Source organism: Equus caballus, chromosome 7 (assembly GCF_041296265.1).
Source record: "Equus caballus isolate H_3958 breed thoroughbred chromosome 7, TB-T2T, whole genome shotgun sequence".
Classification (NCBI taxonomy): domain Eukaryota; kingdom Metazoa; phylum Chordata; class Mammalia; order Perissodactyla; family Equidae; genus Equus; species Equus caballus.
In genome coordinates, this window is record NC_091690.1 from 39,339,576 (window position 1) to 39,367,114 (window position 27,539).

A 27,539-nucleotide genomic window follows, 5' to 3' on the forward strand; every position below is an offset into this window, starting at 1 on the left:
AGCTGTAGTCTGCCCATTTTTCACACTCCGAGACTGAGGCCTGCGAAGAGGTGTCCCCCTCCCCCAAGACAGGTGGGCAACGTGGAGAGCCGGCGAGCTCCGCGCCCGCTTCCTCTGCCGCGGCCGACCCCCGGCCGGGTATCCCTGATTCCCTACCGCCTTCGCACCGCCTGGCATCCTCTCAGTACCCTACAATTGTTGTAGCATTTCCCTGGGCGACCTGGCTGGACGTGCGGTTCTGAAACGACTGGAGATGTGCACACCCAAGTCCGTCTCTTCCCCCCAACACGGACCACCTACAGCTGTTCCCCTAGAATAGGCTTATTCCTTCCACAGCTTCGACTGTCATTTTATGACACCATCAATAACCCAGCTTTCCGGGCAGGGAGTGTGCCGGCACCCTGAAGTGACCGGCCCTGCCTGGGGGTGAGGACGGGGGTTAGAGTTCTCCGTCAACAGCGAAATCGTCAGTGTTGAACTCTAGGGACCCTAAGTCCCAGCTTCCCCTGGCCGGGCGGACGTGCGCTCAGGCCGAGAGCCGGCGGGTGGGAGGGAGCCCCGGGGGAAGCCGGTCTGCGGGCCAGGAGGCCCTGGGCGCCGCTGGCGCTCTGCGTTTGAGTACTTTGTTTTCCCACGCCTCCAGCTTTTAAACCGAAAGACTTCTCTCCAAAGGACTTTGCGCAAGGTGGGTTAGCATCTCGCTTGAAGCAGAGTGGATTTTTCTTCTGAAACATTTGGCAATATCTTACATTAATCCTCTCCCTGAGAGACAAGCAGCCCAGCACTCTAGTGCCCTAATTCTAACAACTGAAATCTACTTTAGAAATAATGGGAATAAAAATAACTCCTAATTTTCTAGTCCTTTCCAATTTCCAACAAATTTTCAACCATGTACAACGTTGAACCCTCATAGCAATTGTAATACATAGGTTTTACTATTATTCCTACCATCATTTTTATTATTCCCATTTCGGAGATGAGGAAAATAAAAAAGATGTGAATTAGGCCCAGAAAGTTTTGTGCAAGATTTGAAGAAGGGAAAGAAAAAGAAGGCGGAATACTTACCCTGGGAGACAAACGGCACGAAAGAGGAAGGCTCAGGAAGGGGCAGCAGCTTGAAGTCCTGGTGGGGCGTGTGTCCAAGTGTCTGTACAAGGTAAAGACTGGAGAAGAATCAAGGTGGGAGTTCAGTAGTCAAACAAATCCAGTCTGCCTCTCCTAGGCATTTAAAAGGACAGTCAAAGATGGTTAGACAAGTCTTTACTAAGAGTTTCTCAAGGGACTGAGGGGGCAGCTCCTTTTTACTGCCAGACTAGCAGCGCTGACACAAAATATGGCTTTCCTTAGATTATTCTCTTGTCTCCTCTCCCTTTCCTTCCCTTTTGTGCTTTTCTGTTTTTCACTTTACATTTTAAAATTTTATCATCCTCTCAACCCAACCCCACCCCAGATCTGGATGATCAATTAACCAACAAGTGGCTGTTGGGCCCTAAGGGCACAGTGCTAGATACTTGGAGAGGGTGTGAGAAAAAATACAAAGATCAACTTTGTAGGAGCCCTCTTCTCTGTTTTTTGCTTTGAGCAAGGTCAGTTTCTGTGGCTTCTGCAGCCTCCCACCTTTTTCTTTCTGGGCTAGTAGAGACTTGTCTGTGGATTGGTGGAATACATACACCTTTTTTTGACACCAGGTTAAATAGTACTGCTGGGAGGATTTTATGAAACCAGAATCCTGCACACAGGTGAAACAAACAAATGTAGACAGTATGGGGAGCCTTTAATTATTAACCTGGTGTAGATGATTCTGAGGAATTCAAATTCCAGGCACACAGGGTTTCATTTCAGCTGTGAGCTGTTTGGGGGGACCAAATTCTGCCAAAAATGGCATTTTCCTGTGGTAGGCCATTAGAGCTGAGTGGGAACTTAGTTATTTAGTTCACAACTTATTTCAGAGCAAGAATACCTGATGTTCAACAGAAAGATCTTTAGTCTGACTTTAATAATTCCGGAGGAGGAGAACTTGCCTCTGCACAAATCATCCTTGCTCCCTTATTATAAGATCCTTCCAACCAGGTTAAACAGAATGTCTTGCTCCCCACCCTGAAACTTGCATCTCATCTAGCATTCCCATTTCACCGTCCACCCAGGTGAGCAAGTCAGCTTCCCTACTTCACTACTGTCCTACATCTCCAACAAGTCCTCCAACAAGTCCTGCTGAACTTGTCCATTCCTATTGCCACCTTCCTGATCTGAGACATCAATAGCATGTGCCTGGAGAATTGTAATACCACTTATCTGGTTTCCCAAATACACTCTCCCTTCTCTTCGTTCTCTATGTGGTAGCCAGGGTTATAATGCATAGCGATCATATCACCCAACAGTGGCTTCCTATTTTTCTTAGGATAAAGTCTCAAACCTTTGGCATGGCTTTCACAACACCATGCTTGTGGGCTTGTTTAATATCTTCAGCTTCATCTCTCATTATACTCTTTCAATGAACATGTCAGCCGCAGAATGTTTTTTTCACATCTTCTGAAATGCCGCACTCTTTCCTCCAATGCACACATTATTCTCTCTGTGTAGAAATACTTCATTCCTTAGCTAATTCCTCTCAATCATCAGATCTCTTTCTCTCTCTGAACTTTATTGAGATATAATTCACATAGCATACAATTCACCCATTTAAAGTGAACAATTTCATGGTTGTTAGTATGTTCACAGAGTTGTGCAAACAACAGTACCATCAATTTTTGAACAGTCTCATCACCCTAAAAAGAAACTCATACCCATTAGCAGTCACGCCCCTTTTCCCTGGGCTGTTTTTCTTCCACTTCACAGGATTCACAGCCAAACTTCTCAAAACTATTATCTGCGCTCACTGTTCTTTGTTTTTCCACCCCTTCTTTACTTCTCATCCCCTCTGATTTGATTTTCCCTTCACTCTACCAAGATATATCTCCTTAATGTCACCAATTATTTCTTTTCTTTTTTTTAAAGATTTTATTTTTTTTTCCTTTTTCTCCCCAAATCCCCCCAGTACATAGTTGTATATTCTTCGTTGTGGGTCCTCCTAGTTGTGGCATGTGGGATGCTGCCTCAGCGTGGTTTGATGAGCAGTGCCATGGCTGCACCCAGGATTCGAACCAACGAAACACTGGGCTGCCTGCAGCGGAGTGCGCAAGCTTAACCACTCGGCCACAGGGCCAGCCCCTCACCAATTATTTCTATGTTGCTAATCTGAAGAAAATTTTTCGCCCTCACGTTAGTGGACTTTTGAGCAGCATCGGTCTTTTTGAGCGCTCCTCCCAACTCAAAACACTCTCTTTCTTGTCTTTGCTGACATTCTCAGTGTGTGTCTGATATCAAACTCTTAATCTCAAATTCATGTGCTGGATGCGCAAAGCCAATCACTGAGACGCTTGGAGATGGAGAAAGGTTTATCTGAATTGGCCAAAATGAGAAGGTGGGAGGATAGGTTCTCTCAAAGCTACCTTAATGAAAGAAGAAAGCAGGCGGTCTTTATAGAGCAAAGGGGCTTACAAGGAAGAATTTCAGAGAAACAAAGGGAAATCCCCTATTTCTTTCACTCCAGATAAGCCCCTGGGCAACTAGAGTTCTAGGTGTCAACACGTCTAGGGGCTGGTTATTTGGTGGTCATAACTTCCTTAAAGGCATTCTTCAGCAAAACATGCTCATAAGTCCTTGTGACCCTTGAATCACTCCTCACGTTAAACAGGAAAACAGCAAATTAACAAGATTAACTTCTTTTCATCTCTGTCTGTGTTGAGAACAAGGTCAAGGGTAATCATGTTCTTATTGAATATTTACAGTAACCCTCAGATACCCAGCTTCACATCCAAGGTTGAGAACTAGTGTTTATAATGTCTTCCTAGGCCAGTGGCTCTCAAAATGAGGTCCCCAGACCTACAGCATGAGCATCGCTTGTCATTTTGTTAGAAATGGAAATTCTTAAGTCATACCTAGACCTGCTGAATCAGAAGCTCTGAGGTTGGGCCCCAGTGATGTGTGTTTGAATGAACTCTCCAGGTAATTTGGATCCATGCTCAAGTTTGAGAACCAATGAAGAAAGCCTCACATAAACTCTATGAGCCATTGATTCTTAAATGTATACCACTAGCCCAGATCTCTCTACCCAGCTCCAGATCTGCCTATCTAACTGCCTACTGGTTCTACTTTGCTTGGTTGTCTCAGACACCTCAGATTCAACATGTCCAAAACAGATTAATGGCCTTCTTCTGTGAACATGGTTCTTGCTCATTGTTTTCTTTTCTTTCTTTCTTTCTTTTTTAATGAGGAAGATTGGCCTTGAGCTATCATCTGTTGCCAATCTTCCTCTTTTTTTTTTTTGGCTTGAGGAATGGTCCCTGAGCTAACATCCGTGCGAATCTTTCTCTACTTTATATGTGGGATGCCGCCACAGCATGGCTTGATGTGTGGTGTGTAAGTCCATGCCTGACATCTGAACCTGCAAACACCAGGCCATCCAAGCAGAGCATGCGAACTTAACCACTATGCCATTGGGCCAGCCTGTTGCTCATTGTTTTCTAAATCACTGAAGGGCACCACTTTAGGTCCAGAAACAAAAATCAGAAACCTAGTATCACCCCTGACACCTCCCTCGCACTCTTCCTAGCTAAATATCCAATTTATCATTAACATGTCAATTTTGCTTTCCAAATTTCTTTAAAAATAAACACTTTTTAAAAAATTTTTTACTGTGGAGAATATGAAACATATAAAAAAATAGAAAGAAGAGTTAAAAAATATATAAACTTGTACTTATCACCCAAGCCCCCAAATCCAATGAAAGGCCAATGCTACCTCTCCCATGCCTTCATCCATTTTCCCCTTTGGAAGCAAATCCCGGATATCATAAGATTTTCCATGTAAATATTTTAGTCTATATCTCTAAAAGAGATAGACTTAAAAAAAAACTCTCAATGCCATTATCATAATTTAAAAATAACGATTTCTTAATATCATAAAGTATCCAGTTTTTAGTCGCATTTCCCACAGACTCATGAACATTATAGGATTTTTTTTCAATTGTTTTGTAAGAAGCTATACTGTATTTGGATGGTATATCTTTTAAGTCTTCTGTATTTTTTCTCTCTGTTTTCCCAGTAATTTTTTTTTAAACTTAAGGGAGTAGGTTGTTTGCCCTGTAGTTTTTTGTCACGATCTGGATTTTGTCATTGCATACTCATGGTATACTTTAGGTGTTCCCTTGTCCTCTGTATTTTCTGTAAATTGGTAGTAGGATCTAGATGTTTTATCAGATTCAAGTTTAATATTTTGGCAAGATATCGTCATAGGTGGCAGTGTATTTTTCCATTAGGAGACACAAAATGTAACCTTGTCTTTCTTTTTGTAATGTTAACAGTTGTTAATCAATAATGCCGGATCAATTCATTCATTAGGGATTTTAAAATGGTGATATAATTCCATCATTCTTCATTTATTAGCTGCAATATTTCTACAAAGGCAAATCACCTTTCTTCGATTATTTGATTACCCAGTGGTGCAGTTTATGTAAGAAAGCAGAATAAATGCTTGATTCTATCCTTTTTACTAAATATCTCTTAACCCTGGCTACTCTCATTTTCAACCGCTACCGTCCTGATCAAAAATCCTTAACCTAACCTCCAAGATCTTGAATCTTCAGTATCCTACTCATCTAACAAGGTCCTGAACGATCTGGTCCCTGCCTATTTCTCCAACCTCATTTCATGCCACTTTCTTCCTCCTTTTCTCACTAAATCCAACCCACGAAAGGCCTTTGCATAAGACCCCTCTACCTGGAAAGCTTTCTCCAACTTCCTCTTCCCTGATGAACTCTTACACTGCTTTCTTAAGGAAGACTAGATTGGTATTCTAGTTATAACCTCTCATACTACCTTCTACTTGTCCTTTGTAGCACATCTTATAGTTTGTATTATGACTCTTTACGTGATTATTTGTTCAATATTTGCCTTTCCCACTAAACTATAAGTTCCATGAAGGCGTGGGCCATGTCTATTTTGGCACCATTTTTTCTCCTAAGCGTGACTTAATGCTTAGAATATAGTAGATGCACAAAAAATAAATGTTGAATTGAATAACATTGAATTGAGGTCAGATTTGGGAAAAATAAAATACTTTGACTCGATTTGTAAAGAGTAAAGATAAATAACATTTAATGAGTACAAGGTATGGTTCTAAGATCCTCTAATAGTCACTATAACCTTATGAATTAGATATTATAATTATCTTTACTTGACAGATAAGGAAACTGAAGAGAGATTAAGCCATTTGCCCAAGCTCATGTAGATAGTAAATGTCAGGATCAGGATTCAAATCTAAGCAACCTGGCTCTAGAACCCAAGTTATCCAGTTAAAATCCTGACATACTGCAATCTATACACCACATAAATGTCAACAATGAAGAGTAACAGACCTCAATTCTTTGAGTCCTAAATTCAAAAATCCCAGAGAAGGGGTTTATTGGCTTAGCTCAGGTCAGGTACTCATCTCTAAACCAGTCAGCCGAAGTCAAGGCAATGGGCACTGTAAGAACATATAGCTTCCATGCCAGATATGTGGAAGCTGAATGGCAGTTTGCCAGAGAAGGGGGCGTGAGGGACAGACAATCTCATAGTACAGTACACGTATATTTCTTCCCATACATCCAATTTAATCAATTCCCTTGTCTAACATAATGCGGTTTCCCCACATAGAGCAACAGATACCTCGCCTCCTTAATGAGAAACTTTTCAAAGACATGACAGTTCATCTCTGATCCCCAGAATCTCTGTTGATCAGGTCTAGATATGGTTGCACACAGTTTTGTAACCTATACACTGAGTGACAAATTTAACGGCCCTCAAAACAGTAGAGTCATAATCATTTGCAAAGGTTCTAAAGTCAGCTCCTGCCATGCGAGAAATTACCTTAGGGCAATGGTAGCCTCCAAGACCCTTATTAAGCAAAGCCATCACAGAGGCTACAGAAAAGAAGAGTTCACAGACCAACCTAAGAAGCTCAAATCACACAGTTTATTAAAAACATTTAAAACACACAATGAGAAGTAAGGTGAAAGAGGTGGAGTAGATTAACACATTTTGGTTAAGTTACAAGCAGAGTGGGGGCTGGCCCAGTGGGGCAGCAGTTAAGTTCGCACTTGTCACTTCTCGGCGGCCCGGGGTTCGCCAGTTTGGATCCCGGGTGCAGACATGGCACCACTTGGCAAAAGCCATGCTGTGGTAGGCATCCCACGTATAAAGTAGAGGAAGATAGGCATGGTTGTTAGCTCAGGGCCAGTCTTCCTCAGCAAAAAGAGGAGGATTGGCAGTAGTTAGCTCAGGGCTAATCTTCCTCAAAAAAAAAAAAGTTACAAGCAGGGTGGAAGAAACATACTACCTAAATCTGGATTATACAGTGTCCATCTTCTTGTTTTTTCCCTGCTGTGTCAACTTTCCTCTCTGATGGTGGGGTTATGAGGATCAGAGTTGAAGTTTGAGCAAAGGATTCCAACAGACTCAAGGTGCATGGAGCCAACACACACACACTTGTCCGTTGTAAAGACTCAAGGGCAAGTGTGCCTGGCACATACCTATACCTCATCAATTAGCCCAATGAGTAGCTATGGTTTTCATCTACATTTCTTGGGCAGAGGACCAGTGGGGCAAGAATAGTATCATCTATGGGTAGCTGATTTAAGACCTCATAAATGTCAAATGCTTATGTGCCTCATGTATATTTAGTGGATCATGAATATTTGGTACGTCTTGGTCCTTCCTTCCCTTTCTGTCTAGTTCAGTACATGTATACTCTACTTATTTTTATCTTTCCAACATACCTCACTTGCCATTTGCTTCTATACTCAGTTTCATCTAGCCTCCTTATTTTTTGTTTTTTCTTACTTTCTATAGCAAAATAGAAAATTCTTAAGTAATACAACAAATACGTTACACATTTTAAAATCATGTATGGTCAAAATTATCTTTGAAAATCTCTTAAATCACCCATCAAGCAGAGTATGTTGTATTTATGAGCCATGTTGGAGGCTGACATGCTGTCTCTCAATAAGTCCAACCCATTGGATTTTCCCTCCAGTGTTGGAACAGATTGCTCACTCTTCTGTTGAGCACCAGAGGAAGTCATTGGCTTCTGTTTAGAGACTGTAGAATTGCACTCAAACTGTAAATGTCCACACCAGGAGAGGCGCCCAGAAACTGAAAGCGACTGAAGAAATGACAGATTCATGCCTTTTGTCTCCTGCTTACTCAGAGCAGTCACTTGCTGAGTGAAATGATCCTTATGCTTCTCTCTCTCAAGCTCACTGGAATCCACATGAATTAAATGTGTCTATGTTGTTCTTCTAGAGTACAAGAAATATAAGATGATGAAAGACAAACAAGATATCACTAAGTTAAAAAGAGCCTTTAGAAAGGAAGAAAGCAACATATAGTGGTCACTGATACAGGTCTTATATCAGTGGAGGAGGTGAGTAAAGCAGATTGTAGGACCAGCACATATCACAGGCTTCCGTTTGTTAACTCACCTCCTTATTAATGGAATAATTTCAATGCATCTCTCCCAGGTTCTTTCTGCTGGGAGAATTTTCCTTGTTGGTATCTCACAGCGCCATCCCTGAGAAAGAGCTTGAGGGGAGATTTGGTTAAAGAGGACTCCACTATTTTAGCGGTGTACAGTCATGCACTACATAACGATGTTTTCTTCAATGATAGACTGCATATATGACAGTGGCCCCATAAGATTAGTACCATATAGCCTAGGTGTGTATAGGCTCTACCATCTAGGTTTGTGTAAGTACATTCTATGATGTTCGCACAATGATGAAATTGCCTAGCTATGCATTTCTCAGAATGTATCTTTGCCGTTAAGAAACGTGTGACCCTGCTCTCTATTGGTGAATACATTTGGGCTGGGGCTTGTCTTAAGGCTTGAGCTATAATCACAGCTCACTCTGCAAGGATTGGATTTTTGTTGTCAGTTCTTAAGACTTTGGTTAACTGCCTATTGCTTTCATTTTGAGGGACAGTGTTTGTTAATAACCCAATCCAGAAATCATTTGTGGTTAGGAGTGTTATATAATGATTTGCCAAACTTGTAACAGATGATCGTCTTTGGACCAACGAAACATTGCTCGATGACGGGTAATGAAAAAATAACGCTTGCACGGTAGCCATCTAGACTGGGGAGAAAGGTCTTCCCAATTCCCTTAAGTGTGTTTTTAATGCTGGCTGGTAATCATACTGCAGTTTTGCTGGTCAGTTCATTCTTTTGCTTTCCTACATAACTATTTGCTAACGTCTCCTCTTCTGTCAAACCTCCAATACCTTCTTCTCTACTCTCACTCACAATTGATGACTGCCGTAATGTTAATTATTACAAATATGGTAAAAATGGCACAAATTTATTATCTTACAGTTCTGTAGGTCAAAAATTTGACACAGGTCTCACTTGGTTAAAATCAAGGTGTAGGCAGGGCTGTGTCCCCTTTTGGAAGCTCAAGGGCTTCCAAATCTGTTTCCTTGCCTTTTCCACTTTCTAGAGGCCACCTGCATTCCTTGTCTCATGGTCTCCTGTCTGTAAAGTCAGCAATTCTCTGACCTTTTTCCATTGTCACATGATACTCTAATCCAACCTTCTGTTTCCCTCTTCCACTTTTTTCCCTTAGTAACAGATTTGTTGAAGATCTAATTCACATACTATACAATTTACCCACTTAAAGTGTAAAATTCAGTAGTTTTAGTATATTCGCAGAATTGTGCGTCTTTCACCACAAGCAATTATAGAACAGTTTTCATCATACCCCCAAAAGAAACACTGTACCCTGTACCTTTATTCTTCTCACCCCCAAACACTGGCAACCACCATTCTACTTTCTGTCTCTATGGATTTGCCTATTCTGGACATTTCATGCAATTTAAATCATACAACATGTACTCTTGTGCCTGGCTTCTTTCACTTAGCATGCTTTCAAGTTTCATTCATGTTGTAGCATGTATGAGTATTTCAGTCCCTTCTTCCGCTTCTAAGGACTCATGCCATTGATTGGACCTACTCAGATAATCCAGCATAGTCTTCCCATCTTAAGGTCCTTACCCTTAATCACATCTGCAAACGCCCTTTGGTTGTGTAAGGTAACATATTCCAGGTTCCACGGGTTAGGATGTGGACATCTTTGGGGAACCATTACTCTGACTACCATAATGGCCATCCTTCCTGTTATTTCAGAGAGAAAAGAAAAGCAGTCAAGAAAGAATGAGGAGATTCTTTATCACCACATCTACTCCCTGCCCCCACACCCCCCACAGCGTGTGGATCCAGATACTCCGCCTTCCCTCCTGTTAGTGTAGTTGAAACTCTCATGCTCCCAGCACTTCCCTTCAGGGACTGCCCCTTCCTTTGCTGCTAGCAAAGGCCACACTGCCACTTGGCACCAGCCCCTGATCCTCTTGCTCACTCAGTGACACTGTTGGAGCTATTCTCCTCTCTGTCTTCTGCCTTATCATTTTTTTCCTCTCTCCAGGATCGTTCCAACTGGCAGGAAAATAGCTTGTAATTTCTCCTTTCTTAAAAACAAAGTCCTTTCTTGACCCCTCTTCCCTCTCCTGCGACTGCCACATTTCTTTTCTCCCTTGTACAAGAAAACTTCCTGATAGATTTGTTTGTATTGTTTCGAGTTCCTCTCTTTCAATTCTTTTTTTGTTTTGCATGTTAAATATACATAATATAAAACTTACTGTTTTTACAATTTCTGAGAGAACAATTCAGTGGCACTAAGTACATTTACAATGTTGTGCAACCATCACCACGTTGAGAACTTTTCTAGAACTTTCTAGAACGTTTCTAGAACTTTAAAATCATCCCTAACAGAAACTCAGTACCCATTAGATAATAACTCTCATTGCAACTCCCCCTCTGCCACTGGTAACCACCATTTACTTTCTGTTTCTATGAATTTGACGATTGGTATGTCATATAAGTGGAATCATCCAATATTTGTCCTTTTTTTGGTCTAGTTTACTTCACGTAGTATAATGTTTTCAAGGTTCATTCATCTTGTACCATGTCTCAGAATCTCCTTCCTTTTTAAGGCTGAATAATATTCCATTGTATGTATATACTGCATTGTGTTTATCCATTCTTCTGTTGATGGACATTGGGTTGTTTCCACCTTTTGGCTATCATGAATATGCTATTATGAACATTGGCATACAAGTATCTGTTAGTGTTAGGCTTTCACTCCCACCGCTCTACCCAAACTGCTTATGTCAAGGTCACCGATGACCTCCAGATTGCTATAGCCAATGGTCAATTCTCCATCATCATCTTACTTAGTGCTATTTGACTGAGTTGATCATTGCCTCCTCCTTGAAATGTTTTCTTCGTCTGACTTCCAGGACACCATCACACACTCCCAGTTTTCCTCCCTCCTGACCAGCTACTCTTTCTTAGTCTCCTTTGATAATCACCCTCGCTGACTCCCTCCTCAGTCATAGGACCTTCTCTCTTTTCTGTTTGCACTTACTCCCTTGGTGGATGACATCATTCAGTCTTATGGCTTTCAATAGGCTGACAACTTCCACATTGATATCTCCAGCCTGGAAATCTCTCTTGAACATCAAACTCCAAAGATCTACTTGGCATCTCCATTTGGCTATCAAGTGGGCATCTTAGATTTAACATGTCTAAGATTAAATTCCTGACCATCCTTATCCTCCCTATCAAAACCCAGTCCTTTCGGTTTCTCAACTGATTTGATGGATCTCTATCCTAGTTGCTGAGGTAAAAATCTTGGAATCACCCTTGATTTCTCTATTTCTCTCCCACTCCACATCCAGTCCATTAACACGTACTGTTGGTGCTTTCTTCAAAATAAACAGAAATTTGACCATTTATCACTCCCTTCACTGCTACTACCTTTATACAAGTCACCAACATCTCTTGCCTGGATTATTTCTATAGCCTCCTAATTAATCTGCTCTTACCTCTCTTCAGTCCGTTGTCAACATAGCAGCAAAATGATGCCATTAAAATATAAGAATCTCATGTCATCCCTCTACTCAAAATCCTCCAAAGTCTTTCTATCTAACTCAAAGTGAAATTCAATGTCCTGGTAATGACGTACAAGTCCCTATGCAATCTGGCCCCTCATTAATTCTCCAGCCTTGCCTCCTACAGTTCTCTACCTACTCACTTCTCTTTAGCCATCCTGGCCTCATTGCTCTTCCCAAACACCAGGCATGTCCACACCTCAGGGCCCTGCACTTCCTTTTTTTTTCTTCTTCTTCTCCCCAAAGGCCCCCAGTACATAGTTGTACATTCTAGTTGTAGGTCCTTCTGGTTGTGCTATGTGGGACAACGCCTCAGCGTGGCCTGGTGAGTAGTGCCATGTCTGCATCAAGGATCCAAACTGGCAAAGCCTGGGCTACCAAAGTGGAGCCTGTGAACCTAACCACTTGGCCACGGGGCTGGCCCCTTTTTGTTTGTTTGTTTGTGAAGAAGATTTGCCCTGAGCTAGCATCTGTTGCCAGTTCTCTTTCTTTTTGCTTGAGGAAGCTAACATCTGTGCCAGTCTTCCTCTACTTTGTATGTGGGATGCCTCCACAGAATGGCTGATGAGTGGAGTGGGTTTATGCACAGGATCCAAACCTGTGAACCCGGCCACTGAAGCTGAGTGTGGGAAACCTTAACCCCTTGGCCTCGGGGCCAGCCCTGGCCCTGCACTTTCTATTTCCTCACTCCCTCACCATGTTTATTCAGATGCCACTTTTCAGTGAGGGCTTTCCTGATGACCCTATTTAAAATTGCAGCTCTGTCAGCATTTTGCTCTCCTTCATTGCTCTTATCACTTTCTAAGATACAGTATAATTTACTTACTTATTTTGTTTATCACTTTCTCTTCCCAGTAGAATGTAAACTACATAGGGCAGGGATTTTTTTTCTTTTGTTCATTGATATATCCATAGGACCTAGAACACTGCCTGGCACACAGCATGTACTCAAAAAATTTTTCTGAGATGAAAGACCAAATTTGATGCATCACACATGAGGGCAGTAAGATTGATTGCTCTCATTGATTGCCTGAGTTGTGGTGAAGGCACCTGATACTCTCAATGTTTTCATTGAAACAGGAATTAGTTACCCTCTGGGAGCAGGGTCAGAGTTGTGATACTTGGCTTGAAGAGAATGTGACAGATTTGCAAAAACAGTTGTGGGAAGTGGGAAAGGCAGCACATAAAAGCTTCCTAAGCCTCACAGAGGGTCTTGCTGAGGTTGAAGAAAATGTGTTTTTGAGGTATCAATCTGGAGATTTTCTCCAGAACTTAATAATAGCTACCATTTATTGAAAGTGTCAGGAGCTGTACTGAATGCTTTACCTTCACTGTTTTATTTTATCCTCACAATAACTCTGAGATAAATATTATTATTTACATTTTACTGGAGAGAAAATGGAGGCTTAGGTAAGCTAAATAACTTGCCCATGTTTACCTAGTTAGTAAATGGCAGAGCTTGGATTCAAATTTAGCTGTTTTACCCCAAAGTCCATGCTTGCACTGTGCACTATGCTTGTCATGAGTGTGGTATAAGAACGGGCATGTTCAGATAGATCCAATATTGAATGTTTGTGAGGTGGGTGAGGCAGAATAAAAGAGGTCTACAATGTTAGGTTGCAGGAAGTAGAGTGGTTGAATGGTATACTGTGGATTCTAGGCTGGATAGGGATGGCATGATAGCCATGAATGGAGTAAGGTTCCCAGAAGCAAATGGAGAAACAGAGGAATTAGAGATATGAATAAACTAGTAATGAAGGGGGACTGCCAGTCTTTGCATTATGGCAGAATGAGGCAATGAGGATCTCTGCTACCCCTTCTCCACTGTGAAGACATAGAAATGGCGTTCTTGGATGACAAAAGTGAAAGAGGAAATGAAATCTAAACCTGATGCATCAGCCAGGGAAATAACAAAACAGTTTGTATACACAGGAGGCTGGATTCTGGGCTTCTAACACCCGCATAAGGATAGGAGATATGGCCTTAAGAAAGAACAAGGCAGGAAGCTGGAACTGAGATCTCTAAATCAAGCCTGGACTCTAGTAAAGAGTTACCCGTCAGTGAAAGTGGTAACTAGAAACTTCCCAGAAAAGTAACAAGAAAATGTATTTCTGCCCCATGTTCAGATTTTGCATCTGAATTTACCCTATTCTCATTAATGAGAATCCTGAAGAAGAGATACTGGAAAAAAAGCTGATTGTGGACAGCTTGTTATCCTGGATGGTAAAATCCTTTTTTTTGTGCCTGGAAAATGCAACTATAAAGCCACTGTGTAGTTCACGTCCATAATCCAGGAGACTGACATGGGAAAACTAATCCCTGTTGAAGTTGAGCTCTTAGTTGAAATTCCAAACCACGTGGGAAAAGATCCATTATGCAAAGATTTATCAGATACTGTAGAATTAGAACTCTAAAACCTTGTTTTTATAGAACAGTTTTGAAAAGATTAGAAAATAAATAGTTTGAAAATGATTAAAGAGAAGAAAGAAGATATAGAAATCATAAGGAAAGGACAGGACTCTGTGAAAATAGACCAGGTAGATCTGAAAAAGAACCAAATAGAATTTCTAGAAATGAAAAACATTTTTATTGAAATTAAAACTGAATAAGTGAGTTAAACTATGGGTTAACACATTAGTTAATGACTAGTGAACTAGGACATAGCTATAAGGTAACTATCCAGAAGACTGCATAAAGAGAAGAGATGGAGAATATGAAGGAAATGTTGAGATATGGACACTAGTATCCAACATACATCTAATAGCAGTTCCCAGGAAAAGAAAGTAGAAATAATGGGGGAAAGGCAATACCGAAAAGACAGGGCTGAGAATTTTCCAAGAATTATAAAAGACTGGATTGCTCAAATTGAAGAAAGATGACTGATGAGTAAAATAAATCAATAGCAGTCTTTATGTAAACACATTATAGAAAAACTACAGGATACCAGAGACAAGGCACAGGTCACTTACAGAGGAAAAAGCATTGGTATCTCATCAACTGGAACGGAAGCCAGAAAACACTGGAGTAGTATCTTTAGAGTTCTGAGAGGAAATAACCGGTACACGAGAATTATATACCCAGCTAAACCATCACACAGTACTGAGGATAGGATAAAAACATTTTCAGATAGTCGAAAGACAGAATTTATCACTCAGTGACTCTTTCTGAAAGCATTGTTAAAGGTAGTAGTTCAATAAGAAGAAAATTGGAAGCAGAAGAAATAAATGGAATGCAAGAAGAAGTGGTGCTCAAGTAAGCAAAGAATGTCTACTGGGGAAAAAGGGCGTGAACCAGCTGGAGGTTTAACAAGTATGGTCAGGGATTGGTATACTGAGGCTTAATATTTCAGAGGTGAAGAGTCCTGTGTCTTGGTAAGTTCCCCATAACCTTGAAACTGATTGACTAGAGTGAGTAGAATGAAGATAATTTGATCCCAGAAAGTTAAGAAGTTTTGAAGCTAAGACATTGGAGGGATATTATGCTCATTATTCTCCTCCACTGCATCCCAGATAGATTCTCTAATTTTCTCCCAGTGCTGCCTCGGAGAAGGGAGTCAGACCCCTTTGTGTCATTCAGGTTTCCTTGCTAGCTGGCTTCATGTTAAGTTTGGCCAATTGGAGTCACCGGCCAAAAATCAGAGTGGGAGAGAGAGAAATCAGATTTCCTTTCCCACTCTCTCCCTGCTTCAGCATTGCTTTTCTAGTAGCAGCTGTCTTTCTGTGACCGAAGTTCTTACTTTCCCATGGCTCCAGCTCTCATGGGGCTCAGATAACTCTATTTCTTCTTGCGTTTTGGCCTTATGAATAACAGGTTTTTACCACCACTGGTTTCTAGGTACTATCAGGAGATAATTCTCTGTGAGTCTCTCGTGTATTTGCACATCTTGTGAACAAGGTGCTAACTGCCCTTTGTTTCTGATTGTCTTTTCAAGGATGTTTGTATACTGAATAGCCTTAGAAAGTAAATGTCTCCCTCTAGAGCAAAATGCAGTCATAATTACTATCCAGTATAATAAAGATAATGTCTCCCTCTGAAGCAAAGGGCACACATACTTAGTGCCCATTAGAAAAGATTTAGTTTCCTAAGCTCAGGGTTTCCTGTCCTGTAACTCAGCCCGTTGCTTGTGCAGATGTTATCTAGCCCTCTTCATGTCATTCTGTGAGAACTGGGACTTGGGAAACCAGAAGAAAAATGCTGATGCTCTAGCTTCTCTTATTCCTATGAGTGATAAACTGTCCTTCATCTTTGACCCAGGAGTATCATGTCTTCTCTCAGAACCCGTGAAACTGTAGCAGGCTATCTTGTTAGCTTTCAAATGGGGTGAAATGTCAGATCCTTCACAGTTCTTGATCTTGGCATCTGTTGTTTGTTTCCTTAAACCTGATGATACCCCTAAGGGTAGTCCCTTCACAAAATCCATCTCATCGAATTCTGTTTCCTGCTGGGCCCCTGCCTGATATATCTAGACAGTCCAAAGTCTCAAGGGATATGTGATGATTAATTTTGTGTGTCAACTTGGCTAAGCTATGGTGCCCAGATGTTTGGTCAAACATCGGTCTAGATGTTGCTGTGAAGATATTTTTTAGATGTGATTAACATTTACCGTATATGTGTATTTAGAGACTTTGACTAAAGGAGATTACCCCCTGTAATGGGGGTGGGCCTCATCAAGTCAGTTGAAGGCCTTAAGACCAAAGACTGAGGTTTCTCAAAAAAGAGGCAATTCTGTCTCAAAACTGCAACATAGAAACCCTGCCTGAGTTTCCTGCCCGCTGGCCTGCCCTACATATTTTGGATTTGCCAGCCTTCACAACTGTGTGAGCTACTTCCTTAAAATAAATCTCTCTCTCTGAAAATATATATCCTATTGGTTCTGTTTCTCTGGAGAACCCTGAGTAATACAGGATGCTACAGAATTTAGAGAGGAGCCTATGAACACAATGTCAAAGTCCCCAGATAATGAGTGAGAATTTCCAAGGTAAAGAGTGGGAGACAGCAATAGTACGAAAACATGTTATTTACCCAAAAGAGTAGTATTTCTTGAGTCTAAATGGAGAGAGGAAGATGCTTCAGTGGTGCCTCCAGGCAACGAAGAAGGCAGAATGTGCGAGATGTGGCCCCTGCCTATGTGGCAAGTCTTATCACCTCTTTCTATCACTCACATTCCCACCCTATTTTCCAGCTGTAAAAAATGACTTGAAGCTCCTAGAACCCAACTTTTTACTGTCTAGTGCCTCCCTGACTTTGGTCTTGTATTCCTTCTACTAGGAATCCTCCAATTCTCTTTTCCCTTCTCTCCAGGGCTCTTTAATCTCTCATACTTCTTACCACCTTTCCTACCTGGCAAACACATTTTCCTCCTTCAAGTCTCAGTAAAGCTTTCCTAAAAAGCAGAGTTAGGTGTACCAACTTCCCCAATTCTTTAGGAATTACAGTGTTCTATAATTCTGTGTTTGTATGTCTGCCTCCTTACTGGTTTATGAACAAAAAAGATGCATTTTTAGCTCAGTATTAGATGTACATAGTGCAGGACTTATCACAGGACTTATCACAGACTTACACAGGACTATGCATTGTTGCATGAATGAATGAGTGAATAAGTAAATTTGTCCATGATCACGTAATAGGGAAATGGGATTCAAACTCAGGATTTTCTCACTTCAAAGCCCAGTCTTCTTCTCCATGTATGATGTGATCCAGTTCCTTAGGAATTCTGCAGATAGAATCTTCTGCTGGGAAGAAGAATTTCTGTCAGCAGTGGAAGGAAAGAAGAACAGATATGGGAAAAATTGATGAATGTCCATTAAAAAAAAAGAATAGCGCACACTAACACTTGTTTTATTTTGTTTGTTAGCTTCTATTTTCTGGTTGTAGACAAGATTCCCAAAGGATCGATCTCAAATATAAAAAGAGATTTAGGATTTTGATTTGCCATAGGCAAGATATATATTAGAAGTCCCTTTTTGCTTCAAAACAAACAGCAGTTTGGAAAGCTTCCAGGTTTATCAGTAATTGGTTTATTCTCATAAGCCTTATTACAGACAAGGTGGAGTGGGCAACTGATTTTGATGTCATATGCAGGAGCTGCTTCATTCTTTAAATTACCCTCTGGTGGGAGGAGTATACCTACTTTTATACTGGGATTGTACATTTAGACACCAATTCCTTTGACTTAAGGCAAATTATCCTTTCTATTCAGTAGGCTTTCCAATCTGTATCCGTACATCAAACGTTTTTCCTAACTCCACACCTAAATAGCTGTCTGTTTCTGTCCCTCAATCATCTCAAATGCAATATTTCCAAAGAGAGATGATCTCTCTTGCCCCAGACCTATTTCTTCATCTGAGTTTCTCATTTTGGTGAATTGTACTACCATTCACCAAATTTCCCAAGCTAGAAACCTGAGAGTCTTCCTCTCACCCATATCCAACCAGTAGCTAGTCTTCTGAGTCATTATCACGCGCATTTCTAGACTCTGTCTACTAGTCTCCATGCCAATCCCAGTGCCCTAGTTCAGGCCCTTCGTCAGTTCTCACTTGTATGGTTAGAGTCAAGCCCTCCTCTGTCCATTCTCCACATATAGCCAGGGAGGTCTATTCCAAAGACAGAGCTGACCACGTGATTCCTCTTTCTGAAATCTTATACAATGGCTACTTATTGCCCTTAGGATAAAGTACAAACTCCCATATTATATAAGATATCCATTTTCTGAACCTTGTTCAGCTCTCCAATATTCATCTTCCTCTCTTCACCCCATCCCCAACAATTTCATTTAATATATTATCATATCTTCCCAATCTGCTCATATTCTCTTTACTGTGTCTTTTATATATTGCTCTTCTTGCCTGAGAAGTCCTTTTCCATTTTCCCCTGGCTGACTCACACATGTTGAGACTCAGCTCAGTTACTAATATCCTTTGGAAAGTGTTTCCAGATATTTCCTGTCTGAGCTAAATGCTCCTTCCTGTAGGCTTCCTAAATTCCCTATATTTACGAATAGCATGGTACTTATCACATGCTTTTGTCTGTTAATTTTACCTTCATGCCTTTCCAAGCAGATTGTAAAATATTTTATTACAGAGACTATTTTGTGTATCTTTGAAAGCTGAGGACCTACTAGAGAGCTGACATTTGGTTAGCATTCCATAAATTTTAGTTGAATAAAGGGAAGCAAATGACGCTTAATGGGTGTTTGAGATGGCTATGAAAACACATTTATCTTCAATATAGTTAAAAATTTTTTATTGTGATAAAATATACATAACATAAAATTGACCATTTTAACCATTTTTAAGTGTACAATTAAGTCACACTAAATACATTCAAATTGTTGTGCAAGGATTACCACTAACTCTTTCCTGAACTTTTTCATTATCTCAAACAGCATGTTTGTAACTGGTAAACAACTCCCCCATTTCACCCTCCCCACAGCCCTTGGTAATTTCTATTCTACTTTCTGTTCCTATGAATTTACCTATTCTTGGTAAGTCAAATAAGTAGGATCATACAATATTTGTCTTTTTGTGACTGGTTTATTTCACTTAGCATAATACTTTCAAGGCTCATCTATGTGTAGCATATACCAGAATTTCATTCATTTTTAAGGCTAAAAAAATATTCCATTGTGTGTATATACTACATTTTGCTTATCCATTCATCTGTTGATGGACACTCAGATTGCCTCCACCCTTTGGCTGTTGTGAATGACACTGCTATGAATCTTGGTGTACAGGTATCTGAGTCCCTGCTTTCAATTCTTTTGGATATATACCTAGAAGTGGAATTGCCGGTCGTATGGTAATTCTGTGTTTACCTTTTTGAGGAACCACCATACCATTTTCCACAGTGGCTGTACCATTTTACATTCCCACCAGCAATGAACAGGGGTTCCAATTTCTCCACATCCTCACCAACACTTTTTTCTTTTTCTTTTTTGATAACAGCCATCCTTTTGAGTATGAAGTGCTATCTCCTTGTGGTTTCAATTTACATTCCCCAAATGGCTAGAGATGTTTTTCATCTTTTCACATGCTTTTTGGCCACTTGAATATTTTCTTTGGGGAAATTTCTTTTCAAGTCTTTTGCCTCAATTTTCAAGTTGTGTTGCTTGTTGTTGTTGTTGAGTTGTAGGAGTTCCTTATTTATTCTGGATATAAGACATATGCTTAGCAAATATTTTCTCCCTTTTTATGGGTTGCCTTTTCACTCTCTTGATAGTGTCTTTTGATCCACAAAAGTTTTTTTTTTTTCCCCTGAGGAAGATTTGCCCTGTGCTAACATCTGCTGCCAATCTTCCTGGGTTTTTTTTGCTTGAGGAAGATTAGACCTCAGCTAAAATTCTTTGCCAAATTTCCTTCACTTTATATGTGGGTCACTGCCACAGCATGGCTGATGAGTCGTGTAGGTCTACACCTGGAATCTGAACCCAGGAACCTAGGCTGCCAAAGCAGAGTGTGCCAAACTTAACCATCACTATGCCATGGGGCCAGCCCCCCACAAAAGTTTTCAATTTTAATGAAGTCCTATTTATGTATTTTTGCTTTTGGTTTTTCTTTTTTGTCTTTGTTTTTGGTATCATATCCAAGAAATTATTGCCAAATCCAATATCATGATTTTTTGGATTTTTTTCTAAGAGTTTATAGGGTCAACTCTTATGTTTGGGTATTTAATCCATTTTAAGTTAATTTTTACGTATGATGTAAGATAAGGGTCCAACTTCATTCTTTTGCATATGGATATCCAGTTTTCCCAACACCATTTGTTGAAAGACTGTCCTTTCCCCATTGAATAGTCTTGGCACCACTGTTGAAAGTCACTTGCTCACATATGTGAGGGCTTATTTCTGATGTCTTTATTTTATTCCATTGGTCTACATGTTTGTCTTTATGCCAATACCACACAGTTTTGATTACTGTGGCTTTGTAGTAAGTTTTGAAATCAAGAAGTGTGAGTCCTCCAATGTTTTGTTTTTCCTTTTCAAGATTGTTTTGGCTATTTGGGGTCCCTGGAGATTCCATATGAATTTTAGAATGAATTTTTCTATTTATGCAAAAAGTGTCTTTGGGATTTTGATAGGAATAGCATTGAATCTATAGATTGCTTTGAGTAGTATTGATGTCTTCACAATCTTAAGTCTTCCAATCCATGAACACGGGATGTCTTTCCATTTGTTTCTGTCTTCTGTTTCTTTCAGAAACATTTTATAGTTGACAGTGCACAATTCTTGCTCCTTCTTGATTAAGTTCATTCCTAAATATTTTATTATTTTTGATGCCGTTGTAAATGCAATTTTCTTAATTTCCTTTGGATTTTTGGTTGTTATTGTATAAAAATGCACTATTTTTGAGTGTTTATTTTGTATCCTGCAAGTTTTCTGAATTCATTTATTAGTTCTAACAGTTTTTGTGTGGAATCTTTAGGATTTCTCTATATAAGATCATTTTGTCTGTGAACACAGATAATTTTACTTCTTTTTCCCCCAATTTGGATACCTTTTATTAATAGAATTAATAGAATAAAGGGGAAAACATAATTGATACAGAAAAAGCATTTGACAAAATTCAACACCTTTTAATGATAAAAACAACTAATAAACTAGAAATAGAAAGAAATTTCCTCTTGATAAAGTCTATATATGAAAAATATACAGCTAACATCATGTTTAATGCTGAAAACATTGAACGGTTTTCCTCTAAGAGGAAGAGCAAGACAAGGATGCCCACTTTTGCCACTTCTATGCAAAGTAGTATTGGAAGTTCTAGCCAGAAAAACTAGGGGGAAAAAAGGAGACAAAAATATCCCAAATTTGATAATACATAAATCTACAACTCCAAGAAGTCCAATGAACTCCAAGGAGGCTAAAGTCAAAAAGATTTAGCAGAGACTCATTTGGACAATCAAATGTCCAAAGTTAAGGAGAGAATCTTGAAAGCAGCAAGAGAAAAGTGAATCCTCATGTACTCGGGATCCTCAATAAGCATATCACCCAATTTCTCACCAGAAACTTTGGGGGCCAGAAGGATGTGGGATGAAATGTTTAAAGTGCTTAAAGATAAAAACTTTCAACTAAGAACACTATATGCAGTAAAACTTTTCTTCAAAAATAAGAGAGACATTACCATGGGACCTGCCCTGCAAGAAATGCTAAAGGGAGTCCTTCAGGCTAAAATGAAATGATGCTAGACAGTAACTTGAAGCTGCATGAAGAAATAAAGATCTCTGGTAAAGAATTTAAGAGACAAATGCATAAAAAATAATTATAAACCCATGTTATTTGGGCACTGTTTTGGGTTAAATGTCATCAAATTTGGGATTTTTTTGTGATTATTTCTTCAATTAATCTTTTTTCCCTTTTCTCTCATCTCCTAGGACTCCCATAATTGTATGTTGGTCTGCTTCATGGTGTCCCACAGGTTCCTTAGGCTCTGTTCACGTTTCTTCATTCTTTTTGTTTCTGCTGCTCAGACTCCGTAATTTCAATTATCTTATCCCCAAGTTTGCTGATTCTTTCTTCTGCTTGCTCAAATCTGCTGTTGAAACCCTCAAGTGAATTTTTCATTTCAACTATTGTCATTTTCAACTCCAGAACTTTGACTTCTTTTTATAGTGTCTATCTCTTTGTTGATATTTCATTTTGTTCATATACAATTTTCCTGATTTCCTTTAGTTTTTATTCATGTTTTCCTTTAACTATTTGAGCATATTTAAGTTTTCTCTAGTAAGTCTGGTGTCTGTGCTTCCTCAGGAGTGGTTTCTGTGGATTTATTTTGTTCCTTTGAAAAGGCCATGTTTTTCTGTTTCTTTCTATGCCTTGTGATTTTTTACTGAGAATTGGACATTTAACTATTATAACGTGGTGACCCTGGAAATCATATTCACTTCCTTCTCCAGGGCTTGCTGTTTTTTTCTTTTTTTCAGAGACTCTTACATGTCATGTATGATCACTGAAGCCTGCTCCTTTAGCCTGCGTTCAGCTGATGTTTTCACAGAGATGTCCTTGAGTGTCAGGAACTTTCCTAGTGTTTGCAGGTTGGCTCCGTGCTAAGGTGTCCCTTTGACACTTAGCTAGGCTTGTTCTGAGGCTAGCAGTCAGCCCAAGGTGAAAGCCTAAGATCATCTCAGGTCTTTTTTTTTTTTTTTTTTTTTGAGGAAGATTAGCCCTGAGCTAACTGCTGCCCATCCTCCTCTTTTTGCTTAGGAAGACTGGCCCTGAGCTAACATCCATGCCCATCTTCCTCTACTTTATATGTAGGACGCCTACCACAGCATGGCTTGACAAGCGGTGCCACATCTGCACCTGGGATCCAAACCCACGAACCCTGGGCCGCTGAAGCAGAACATGTGCACTTAACCACTGCGCAACCGGGCTGGTCCCTCAGGTCTTTTCTGAGCATACATTTTGCCTGCATGTGCGTGGAGCTTACCAAGTTTCCTCCATATATGGGGCTGCTTTTGAATGTCCTAATTTCCCTGCCTCACCTCAACTTTTCTTCTGGGCCTGAGATAGTCTGTTGTATGTGTCCGCCTGTAGTCTCTTGACCCAGAAGTCTGTGTCTGCACTCATCTTGCAAGTTTTATAAGTAGTGCCCACCACTTTCCCCACCTAAGTTCTGAGTTAGACATAACAGACAAGCTCCTTGCATCAGCCCTTCAGGTATCCACCAGGCAGTTTAGAAAGATGTATACAATAATTTGCAAACAAAGTCTGCTTCTCCTAGTTCGAGGGATGGTACTGGGAACCAGGCTGCCACCACTTCAAGACCAAAACCACTGCCACGCTGGGGTAGGGTAGAGTAAAGGTGAGTAAAAATGCCACAAAACTTATCTACCATTTTGAGGATGGCTTTTTTCTGATGGGGTATTTGCTTGTTGGCTGTTAACCTTTGACTGTTTTCCAGAGCTCCAGTAAGGTTGGGTCAGACATTTTCTGCCTTTTAAAAAAATTTTTCTGTGGGGGAAGTAAAAGCTTGGAGTTCCTAGTCTGACATTTTGCTGGTATCTTCTTCAGCATAGTTTTGCCTTCACTTGGACTTTCACCAAAGGGCATCAAAGGACTTGGCATGTAACCAAAATGAAGATGTGTACAGTCACAAAAAAAAATGATGGGAACAAAGACACTGTTAGTCACTGTAAAGACACTTGGAATAAGAACTTGTTTGTGGAATTAAAATTTCATAGATGAGGAATACACAAGGATATTGGATGACAGTGGAGAACAGATAAGCTTATGAAATGAAGTTCTGTCCAGGTAGAAATTGCTGAGGGAGCTGGTGCTGGCTGACAGTACGGGACAGCTGCAGTTACATGCTACGAATGGTTGGGTCTGATTTCTGGACGCAAATTAATTCCACCTCATGAAGGGGCTTAAGCAATGCCAAAAATGACCAAGTAGAAGAATATGTGAAAGGAGTGAGATGGCTGGTTCTGGCACTAAATTAGAGCCTCCCCTCAGGGCTTAGAGAATCTGTCTAATTCACTTCATTCCTAATGGAAGCTGTCGTATCAGCTTGCTCTGGCCTTCACTGTGCTTCACAGCTGTAACTCAGAAGTGACTTGGGGAGGTAAACCTTTAGTGATTGTCTCCATCTCTCCATTTCTGCACTCTTTCCCCCATCAGTACCTCTCCTCTCCTCTCAGTTTTCTTCTCTGACTATTTATCCTTCTTTGCCTCCTTTTCCCTGAGTGAAAATATGCTCCAAAGAAATAACCTGCTAAGTGAATTCACATTAAGGTGCACATGGCCAAAAAGACTTGAGTGTAAACCCTCCCAGGGACTATTTGCATTTTAACAGAAGTTTATATTTCAAGCTAAAAGAATAAAATTCTAGTTGTGAGGCTCTAAGTGTTACTTGTTCCACAGGAAAGAGAATTTTTAGAGGACCTGGTTCCAACTCAGAATATTTTGCTGTTTTCCAGGTATACTCTACTCCAGATGGTATGAAGAAATTCCAAATTATAAAAGGGCTTTAGAAAACCAAATTTCTTCTCTCAATATGAAAAGAAGCTCTGGAGCTGATTTGAGTGTGACATCATTGGAGAATGGCCATTTACACCTTTCCAGCCAAAGACACCCGGGATAAAGCCAAGACCTTGACCATATTGAGAAGTCAGATCAGGGAGATTTTCACCTTGCTACAGGAAAAGAAGGGCTGATGAGCAGGAAGAGAATAGATCTAATTTAGAGTCTTGATTCTTTTAGAGGTTAAAAAGCAGACTTCAAACTTCTATGTGGCCTTTCTTCCTAGTCATCTTTGGAGAATCTTCTTTGGGATACAGTACACAAAGTGGGGAGCTGCCAGTGCTAGAAAGATGGGTACCAGAAAGTAAGAGCTAAGAGTGGGAAACACATTATCACTGTAATTGAGTTTAACCTCTCTCAGCCTGCCTCTTCCTCTACAATGTGGAAACAGTAATATCTATTGAAGAGAGTTGGAATTCTTTTGATTGGAAATTACAAGAAGCCATATTGAAATAGGTTAGGTAAAAAAAAAAAAAAATGGAAAAAAGGAATTTATAGGCTTTCATTTCTGGATGTCCAAGGGGCATTTGTTTTTGGGCAAGGCTGGATCCAGAGACCCAAAGGAAACTTTCAGAACTTTCCAGTTCTCCATTTCTTGGCTCTGCTTGTTTTTGTTTTTATCCTTAGACAATTTTAATTTGTATATAAGTTAAGAAGATTTAAAAAACTTGTCTCCCAGATTAACAATTCCAACAGAAAATCGTGTTCAAATATCACTCCCAGGGAAGATTATATTGCCTTGCTCAGGTCGGATGTCTGAACCCTAGCCAATCACTGTGTGGTGGGATGTTTTGGTTGGCTAGCCTAGGTCACATGTATAACCCGGTGACTTGGCCAGTAAACCATAACTGACGGCCTTTCCAGGATCACATTGCATGGAAGGAGAAGTCCCTGAAGGATTCAGGAGGCAGAGGATGGGAAAGTATGTTGGACATAAAAATATTATAAGTATTGTAATCTACCAAACCTACCACTGCAGGTTAAAGAATCAAAGGAGTGGACACAGGGAAGCCGTTATGAACTACGATCATAAATAAAACTTATCATTCAAATAATGATAAATACCATGATCATTAAAATCAAGAATGCTGCATCATATAAAGATGGCTTTACAAATCAGTGGGAAAAGATGGACTATTCAACAGCTAGCATGGGAAAACTGCATAACTGGATAGGCCCCTGGGAAAAAGTGAAAGTAGGAGCCCCAGCTCCCACCTACACTAGGATGTACTCCAAATGGATTAAAGAGTTAAATGTAAAAATGAAACCATAAAAGAATTAGAAGGAAATGTGAGAAAACTCTTGGAATGGGGAAGGTCTTGCTAATCATTATTCAATATTCTGAACTCATAAAGAGTATTACTGATGGATAAAACTACATCAAAATCAAACTTCTGTATGGTGAAAAGCATAATTTGAAAAAAAGTCAAAAGGCAAAAAACAAATGGAATAAAAGGCAGTGGAGTGTTGGAGCTGGCCTGCACTGGCTCACAGGAAATGATTATTAAGTTTTCAGGAATTTTGCAAGCTCGTTGTCAAACACAGCCATTATTTAAAATTGTTATATAAACTTATAGTTAAAATATGTTACAAGCAAAGATAATAAATACTCAAAACTCATCTAATTGTTTAACTACATTTTACTATCATCCATGCTCTTGGGGTGATTTATGCCTACCGTGTCTGTATCACGGAGACATCCTATAAAGGTCAGTTGCTGCACATCTCTTACCAGCTCCACATTGAGTGATGTCATATTGGTAGCTTGAAATAGGCTGTGATGGGACTATTTACATCACGGAACTTGGCAAATGCTATAAACCAGGGTTTGTTTTCCCCAGAGGCCATTGTTAAAAGTTAACCAACACACCACTGGAAAGAAATTTCTGCAACTCACATTACAGAGAAAGGGCTAACGTCCCTATATATAATGTGCTCCTATAAGCCAAGTGTAGAAAGACTATTAACCTAATAGAAACATAAGAAATGTATGAGGTATCCATTCATAGAAATAAGAGGTGCTCTGTGTCACAAGAGAAATACAAATCAAAACCATACTATTATTTTTTAGCTATTAGATTAGCAAACATTCAAGTTTGATAATAGTCTGTTGGTGAGACTGTGAGGGAAACAGGTATTCTTATACATTTTTGGTGAGGATATAAATTTGTATAACCCTATGGAAGGCAATTTGGCAATATATCTGCAAAATTACCATAACATAGACTGATCTAGCAGTCCTGTCTCTGGGAATTTATCCTGTTATGTGGTATGGAGCGCTTTTGTTTTTTAAAAGTGAAAGATTGGAAAAAACACAAATGTCTACCCATGTGGGCTGGTTTAATGAACTACAGAACATTCATACAATGGAATTGACTGGAACTATAAAAAAAATTGAAGACACTCTCTGTGTTGAATATGGAAGAATCTCCAAGTTA

At 39.9% G+C, this 27,539-nt stretch overlaps 1 long non-coding RNA gene across 2 annotated transcripts in view; it reads left to right on the forward strand.

Annotated features, from left to right (window-relative positions):
- The window catches only part of LOC102150322 (uncharacterized), a 28,226-nt gene extending 1,505 nt beyond the window's left edge, over positions 1-26,721 (forward strand). For both annotated transcript variants that reach the window (XR_002809162.2, XR_011440568.1), the window contains exons 2-3: positions 23,801-23,881; positions 24,999-26,721. This is a non-coding gene — a long non-coding RNA (uncharacterized lncRNA). The remainder of the gene's footprint in view (positions 1-23,800; positions 23,882-24,998) is intronic.
- Positions 26,722-27,539: the final 818 nt, after the last annotated feature.